The sequence below is a fragment of the Amia ocellicauda genome, unplaced genomic scaffold, assembly GCF_036373705.1.
Source record: "Amia ocellicauda isolate fAmiCal2 unplaced genomic scaffold, fAmiCal2.hap1 HAP1_SCAFFOLD_196, whole genome shotgun sequence".
Taxonomy (NCBI): Eukaryota; Metazoa; Chordata; class Actinopteri; order Amiiformes; family Amiidae; genus Amia; species Amia ocellicauda.
The window spans coordinates 25,630-32,500 of record NW_027102759.1 but is presented as its reverse complement, the minus strand read 5'-3'; the positions used below and the strand labels follow the sequence as shown (position 1 = coordinate 32,500).

The 6,871-nt window shown below is 43.4% G+C and overlaps 6 non-coding genes across 6 annotated transcripts; all 6 read right to left on the bottom strand.

Moving 5' to 3' along the window:
* Positions 1–712: 712 nt before the first annotated feature.
* LOC136724867 (5S ribosomal RNA) lies at positions 713–831 on the bottom strand. The gene has a single exon (XR_010807292.1). It is a non-coding gene; the product is annotated as a 5S ribosomal RNA (ribosomal RNA).
* A 1,058-nt stretch (positions 832–1,889) lies between these two features.
* On the bottom strand, positions 1,890–2,008 carry LOC136724883 (5S ribosomal RNA). Its single transcript, XR_010807307.1, has one exon. It is a non-coding gene; the product is annotated as a 5S ribosomal RNA (ribosomal RNA).
* A 1,055-nt stretch (positions 2,009–3,063) lies between these two features.
* On the bottom strand, positions 3,064–3,182 carry LOC136724852 (5S ribosomal RNA). Its single transcript, XR_010807279.1, has one exon. It is a non-coding gene; the product is annotated as a 5S ribosomal RNA (ribosomal RNA).
* Positions 3,183–4,248: 1,066 nt separating this feature from the next.
* LOC136724834 (5S ribosomal RNA) lies at positions 4,249–4,367 on the bottom strand. Its single transcript, XR_010807262.1, has one exon. It is a non-coding gene; the product is annotated as a 5S ribosomal RNA (ribosomal RNA).
* Positions 4,368–5,433: 1,066 nt separating this feature from the next.
* On the bottom strand, positions 5,434–5,552 carry LOC136724839 (5S ribosomal RNA). Its single transcript, XR_010807267.1, has one exon. It is a non-coding gene; the product is annotated as a 5S ribosomal RNA (ribosomal RNA).
* Positions 5,553–6,602: 1,050 nt separating this feature from the next.
* Positions 6,603–6,721, bottom strand: LOC136724858 (5S ribosomal RNA). Its single transcript, XR_010807284.1, has one exon. It is a non-coding gene; the product is annotated as a 5S ribosomal RNA (ribosomal RNA).
* Between the last annotated feature and the right edge of the window lie 150 nt (positions 6,722–6,871).

The following is a 6,871-nucleotide window of genomic DNA, read 5'->3' as shown; positions in this document are numbered from 1 at the left end:
CATAACATTGCATGTATTGTATTTTCAAGTGTGTGCATTCATCCTGTTGTCATTTTGTTTTGAAAGCAGAAGAATCATTCAACAGGTTGCTGAGACAAATGTAAACCAGTAAAACATATGAAGAGAAACAAACCTTGAATATAAGTTCAGTTGTTTAAACATTTGACAAACTATGGTGAGGGGGTAAGAAAACACACAAATCCAGCAGCTCCTGTATTTCAATACACCAGAACCCAATATTATTGGCGAGTCGGGTAGTCCATCATCACAGTTCGAGGGCAGGCATCATTTCAGTAATTTCATCCCGTTGCATTCACATCCGTGCCTTGAATGAGATTGAATGTGATCTTTGCTCTCAAGTATGTTCCCAAGTTTTACACTTTCGTGCTTTGCATGAATGGGAATGGAACCGTGTGTGTTGAATGAGGCTCCTTGTGAGCACTGAACTTTGTCCGGTGGAGTTCCTTTTTGTGTTGCTGTAATTGTGTAATTTCTCGATGAGAAAGATTAGGCAACATTTAGTCACTTCTAGCCATGATGCTCAATTTATTTACGAATGTACCCTAGTTACTAGGGACCGTTTACGTTGGAGAACAAGATCTATTGTATGCCTGTGTATTTGGGGAAGTCAAATCTGAAATAATGATGAAATTGCGTGTATCCAAAGTTAAAACTCGTGATTTGTCGCCCTCTGGTGTGTAAAAGATGCAAAAGCTTACAGCACCTGGTATTCCCAGGCGGTCTCCCATCCAAGTACTGACCAGGCCCGAGCCTGCTTAGCTTCCGAGATCGGACGAGATCGGGCGTATTCAGGCTAGTATGGCCGTAAGCCAGGGAGGCTGTCCCTGACGCTCTACTTAAAGGGAAGGCAATATCCGTTTCTGCCGCTCATACTTGCAGTTGAACTGTCTCTCTACTCTAAAGTCCGGGACACACCAGCGCGCCGCAGACAGTCCCTGCTAACACGAAACGTTGTGGCAACGTTGTGCGTTAGCTGGGGTGCCACACCAGACCGGAACTATATATTACAAAACGAACACATTGTCTTGATAAAACAGCTGTAATTGAGTGCCTGACACGCCAGTCAAGCGCAATCTTGAGAAGGTGTGCATTTCAGTAAGGATTTCAATTGACATGCAGTATGAAACTGAAAGGAGGTTGCATCACTATGATGCATAACATTGCATGTATTGTATTTTCAAGTGTGTGCATTCATCCTGTTGTCATTTTGTTTTGAAAGTAGAAGAATCATTTTTGCTGAGGTTGCTGAGACAAATGTAAACCAGTAAAACATATGAAGAGAAACAAACCTTGAATATAAGTTCAGTTGTTTAAACATTTGACAAACTATGGTGAGGGGGTAAGAAAACACACAAATCCAGCAGCTCCTGTATTTCAATACACCAGAACCCAATATTATTGGCGAGTCGGGTAGTCCATCATCACAGTTCGAGGGCAGGCATCATTTCAGTAATTTCATCCCGTTGCATTCACATCCGTGCCTTGAATGAGATTGAATGTGATCTTTGCTCTCAAGTATGTTCCCAAGTTTTACACTTTCGTGCTTTGCATGAATGGGAATGGAACCGTGTGTGTTGAATGAGGCTCCTTGTGAGCACTGAACTTTGTCCGGTGGAGTTCCTTCTTGTGTTGCTGTAATTGTGTCATTTCTCGATGAGAAAGATTAGGCAACATTTAGTCACTTCTAGCCATGATGCTCAATTTATTTATGAATGTACCCTAGTTACTAGGGACCGTTTACGTTGGAGAACAAGATCTATTGTATGCCTGTGTATTTGGGGAAGTCAAATCTGAAATAATGATGAAATTGCGTGTATCCAAAGTTAAAACTCGTGATTTGTCGCCCTCTGGTGTGTAAAAGATGCAAAAGCTTACAGCACCTGGTATTCCCAGGCGGTCTCCCATCCAAGTACTGACCAGGCCCGAGCCTGCTTAGCTTCCGAGATCGGATGAGATCGGGCGTATTCAGGCTAGTATGGCCGTAAGCCAGAGAGGCTGTCCCTGACGCTCTACTTAAAGGGAAGGCAATATCCGTTTCTGCCGCTCATACTTGCAATTGAACTGTCTCTCTACTCTAAAGTCCGGGACACACCAGCGCGCCGCAGACAGTCCCTGCTAACACGAAACGTTGTGGCAACGTTGTGCGTTAGCTGGGGTGCCACACCAGACCGGAACTATATATTACAAAACGAACACATTGTCTTGATAAAACAGCTGTAATTGAGTGCCTGACACGCCAGTCAAGCGCAATCTTGAGAAGGTGTGCATTTCAGTAAGGATTTCAATTGACATGCAGTATGAAACTGAAAGGAGGTTGCATCACTATGATGCATAACATTGCATGTATTGTATTTTCAAGTGTGTGCATTCATCCTGTTGTCATTTTGTTTTGAAAGCAGAAGAATCATTCAACAGGTTGCTGAGACAAATGTAAACCAGTAAAACATATGAAGAGAAACAAACCTTGAATATAAGTTCAGTTGTTTAAACATTTGACAAACTATGGTGAGGGGGTAAGAAAACACACAAATCCAGCAGCTCCTGTACTTCAATACACCAGAACCCAATATTATTGGCGAGTCGGGTAGTCCATCATCACAGTTCGAGGGCAGGCATAATTTCAGTAATTTCATCCCGTTGCATTCACATCCGTGCCTTGAATGAGATTGAATGTGATCTTTGCTCTCAAGTATGTTCCCAAGTTTTACACTTTCGTGCTTTGCATGAATGGGAATGGAACCGTATGTGTTGAATGAAGCTCCTTGTGAGCACTGAACTTTGTCCGGTGGAGTTCCTTTTTGTGTTGCTGTAATTGTGTCATTTCTCGATGAGAAAGATTAGGCAACATTTAGTCACTTCTAGCCATGATGCTCAATTTATTTACGAATGTACCCTAGTTACTAGGGACCGTTTACGTTGGAGAACAAGATCTATTGTATGCCTGTGTATTTGGGGAAGTCAAATCTGAAATAATGATGAAATTGCGTGTATCCAAAGTTAAAACTCGTGATTTGTCGCCCTCTGGTGTGTAAAAGATGCAAAAGCTTACAGCACCTGGTATTTCCAGGCAGTCTCCCATCCAAGTACTGACCAGGCCCAAGCCTGCTTAGCTTCCGAGATCGGACGAGATCGGGCGTATTCAGGCTAGTATGGCCGTAAGCCAGGGAGGCTGTCCCTGACGCTCTACTTAAAGGGAAGGCAATATCCGTTTCTGCCGTTCATACTTACAGTTGAACTGTCTCTCTACTCTAAAGCCCGGGACACACCAGCGCGCCGCAGACAGTCCCTGCTAACACGCCACGTTGTGGCAACATTGTGGCAACGTTGTGCGTTAGCTGGGGTGCCACACCAGACCGGAACTATATATTACAAAACGAACACATTGTCTTGATAAAACAGCTGTAATTGAGTGCCTGACACGCCAGTCAAGCGCAATCTTGAGAAGGTGTGCATTTCAGTAAGGATTTAAATTGACATGCAGTATGAAACTGAAAGGAGGTTGCATCACTATGATGCATAACATTGCATGTATTGTATTTTCAAGTGTGTGCATTCATCCTGTTGTCATTTTGTTTTGAAAGCAGAAGAATCATTCAACAGGTTGCTGAGACAAATGTAAACCAGTAAAACATATGAAGAGAAACAAACCTTGAATATAAGTTCAGTTGTTTAAACATTTGACAAACTATGGTGAGGGGGTAAGAAAACACACAAATCCAGCAGCTCCTGTATTTCAATACACCAGAACCCAATATTATTGGCGAGTCGGGTAGTCCATCATCACAGTTCGAGGGCAGGCATCATTTCAGTAATTTCATCTTGTTGCATTCACATCCGTGCCTTGAATGAGATTGAATGTGATCTTTGCTCTCAAGTATGTTCCCAAGTTTTACACTTTCGTGCTTTGCATGAATGGGAATGGAACCGTGTGTGTTGAATGAGGCTCCTTGTGAGCACTGAACTTTGTCCGGTGGAGTTCCTTTTTGTGTTGCTGTAATTCTGTCATTTCTCGATGAGAAAGATTAGGCAACATTTAGTCACTTCTAGCCATGATGCTCAATTTATTTATGAATGTACCCTAGTTACTAGGGACCGTTTACATTGGAGAACAAGATCTATTGTATGCCTGTGTATTTGGGGAAGTCAAATCTGAAATAATGATGAAATTGCGTGTATCCAAAGTTAAAACTCGTGATATGTCGCCCTCTGGTGTGTAAAAGATGCAAAAGCTTACAGCACCTGGTATTCCCAGGCGGTCTCCCATCCAAGTACTGACCAGGCCCGAGCCTGCTTAGCTTCCGAGATCGGACGAGATCGGGCGTATTCAGGCTAGTATGGCCGTGAGCTAGGAATGCTGTCCCTGACGCTCTACTTAAAGGGAAGGCAATATCCGTTTCTGCCGTTCATACTTACAGTTGAACTGTCTCTCTACTCTAAAGCCCGGGACACACCAGCGCGCCGCAGACAGTCCCTGCTAACACGCCACGTTGTGGCAACATTGTGGCAACGTTGTGCGTTAGCTGGGGTGCCACACCAGACCGGAACTATATATTACAAAACGAACACATTGTCTTGATAAAACAGCTGTAATTGAGTGCCTGACACGCCAGTCAAGCGCAATCTTGAGAAGGTGTGCATTTCAGTAAGGATTTCAATTGACATGCAGTATGAAACTGAAAGGAGGTTGCATCACTATGATGCATAACATTGCATGTATTGTTTTTACAAGTGTGTGCATTCATCCTGTTGTCATTTTGTTTTGAAAGCAGAAGAATCATTCAACAGGTTGCTGAGACAAATGTAAACCAGTAAAACATATGAAGAGAAACAAACCTTGAATATAAGTTCAGTTGTTTAAACATTTGACAAACTATGGTGAGGGGGTAAGAAAACACACAAATCCAGCAGCTCCTGTATTTCAATACACCAGAACCCAATATTATTGGCGAGTCGGGTAGTCCATCATCACAGTTCGAGGGCAGGCATCATTTCAGTAATTTCATCCCGTTGCATTCACATCCGTGCCTTGAATGAGATTGAATGTGATCTTTGCTCTCAAGTATGTTCCCAAGTTTTACACTTTCGTGCTTTGCATGAATGGGAATGGAACCGTGTGTGTTGAATGAGGCTCCTTGTGAGCACTGAACTTTGTCCGGTGGAGTTCCTTTTTGTGTTGCTGTAATTGTGTCATTTCTCGATGAGAAAGATTAGGCAACATTTAGTCACTTCTAGCCATGATGCTCAATTTATTTACGAATGTACCCTAGTTACTAGGGACCGTTTACATTGGAGAACAAGATCTATTGTATGCCTGTGTATTTGGGGAAGTCAAATCTGAAATAATGATGAAATTGCGTGTATCCAAAGTTAAAACTCGTGATTTGTCGCCCTCTGGTGTGTAAAAGATGCAAAAGCTTACAGCACCTGGTATTCCCAGGCGGTCTCCCATCCAAGTACTGACCAGGCCCGAGCCTGCTTAGTTTCCGAGATCGGACGAGATCGGGCGTATTCAGGCTAGTATGGCCGTAAGCCAGGGAGGCTGTCCCTGACGCTCTACTTAAAGGGAAGGCAATATCCGTTTCTGCCGCTCATACTTACAGTTGAACTGTCTCTCTACTCTAAAGTCCGGGACACACCAGCACGCCGCAGACAGTCCCTGCTAACACGAAACGTTGTGGCAACGTTGTGCGTTAGCTGGGGTGCCACACCAGACCTATGTATTACAAAACGAACACATTGTCTTGATAAAACAGCTGTAATTGAGTGCCTGACACGCCATTCAAGCGCAATCTTGAGAAGGTGTGCATTTCAGTAAGGATTTCAATTGACATGCAGTATGAAACTGAAAGGAGGTTGCATCACTATGATGCATAACATTGCATGTATTGTATTTTCAAGTGTGTGCATTCATCCTGTTGTCATTTTGTTTTGAAAGCAGAAGAATCATTCAACAGGTTGCTGAGACAAATGTAAACCAGTAAAACATATGAAGAGAAACAAACCTTGAATATAAGTTCAGTTGTTTAAACATTTGACAAACTATGGTGAGGGGGTAAGAAAACACACAAATCCAGCAGCTCCTGTATTTCAATACACCAGAACCCAATATTATTGGCGAGTCAGGTAGTCCATCATCACAGTTCGAGGGCAGGCATCATTTCAGTAATTTCATCCCGTTGCATTCACATCCGTGCCTTGAATGAGATTGAATGTGATCTTTGCTCTCAAGTATGTTCCCAAGTTTTACACTTTCGTGCTTTGCATGAATGGGAATGGAACCGTGTGTGTTGAATGAGGCTCCTTGTGAGCACTGAACTTTGTCCGGTGGAGTTCCTTTTTGTGTTGCTGTAATTGTGTCATTTCTCGATGAGAAAGATTAGGCAACATTTAGTCACTTCTAGCCATGATGCTCAATTTATTTACGAATGTACCCTAGTTACTAGGGACCGTTTACGTTGGAGAACAAGATCTATTGTATGCCTGTGTATTTGGGGAAGTCAAATCTGAAATAATGATGAAATTGCGTGTATCCAAAGTTAAAACTCGTGATTTGTCGCCCTCTGGTGTGTAAAAGATGCAAAAGCTTACAGGACCTGGTATTCCCAGGCGGTCTCCCATCCAAGTACTGACCAGGCCCGAGCCTGCTTGGCTTCCGAGATCGGACGAGATCGGGCGTATTCAGGCTAGTATGGCCGTAAGCCAGGGAGGCTGTCCCTGACGCTCTACTTAAAGGGAAGGCAATATCCGTTTCTGCCGTTCATACTTACAGTTGAACTGTCTCTCTACTCTAAAGCCCGGGACACACCAGCGCGCCGCAGACAGTCCCTGCTAACACGCCACGTTGTGGCAA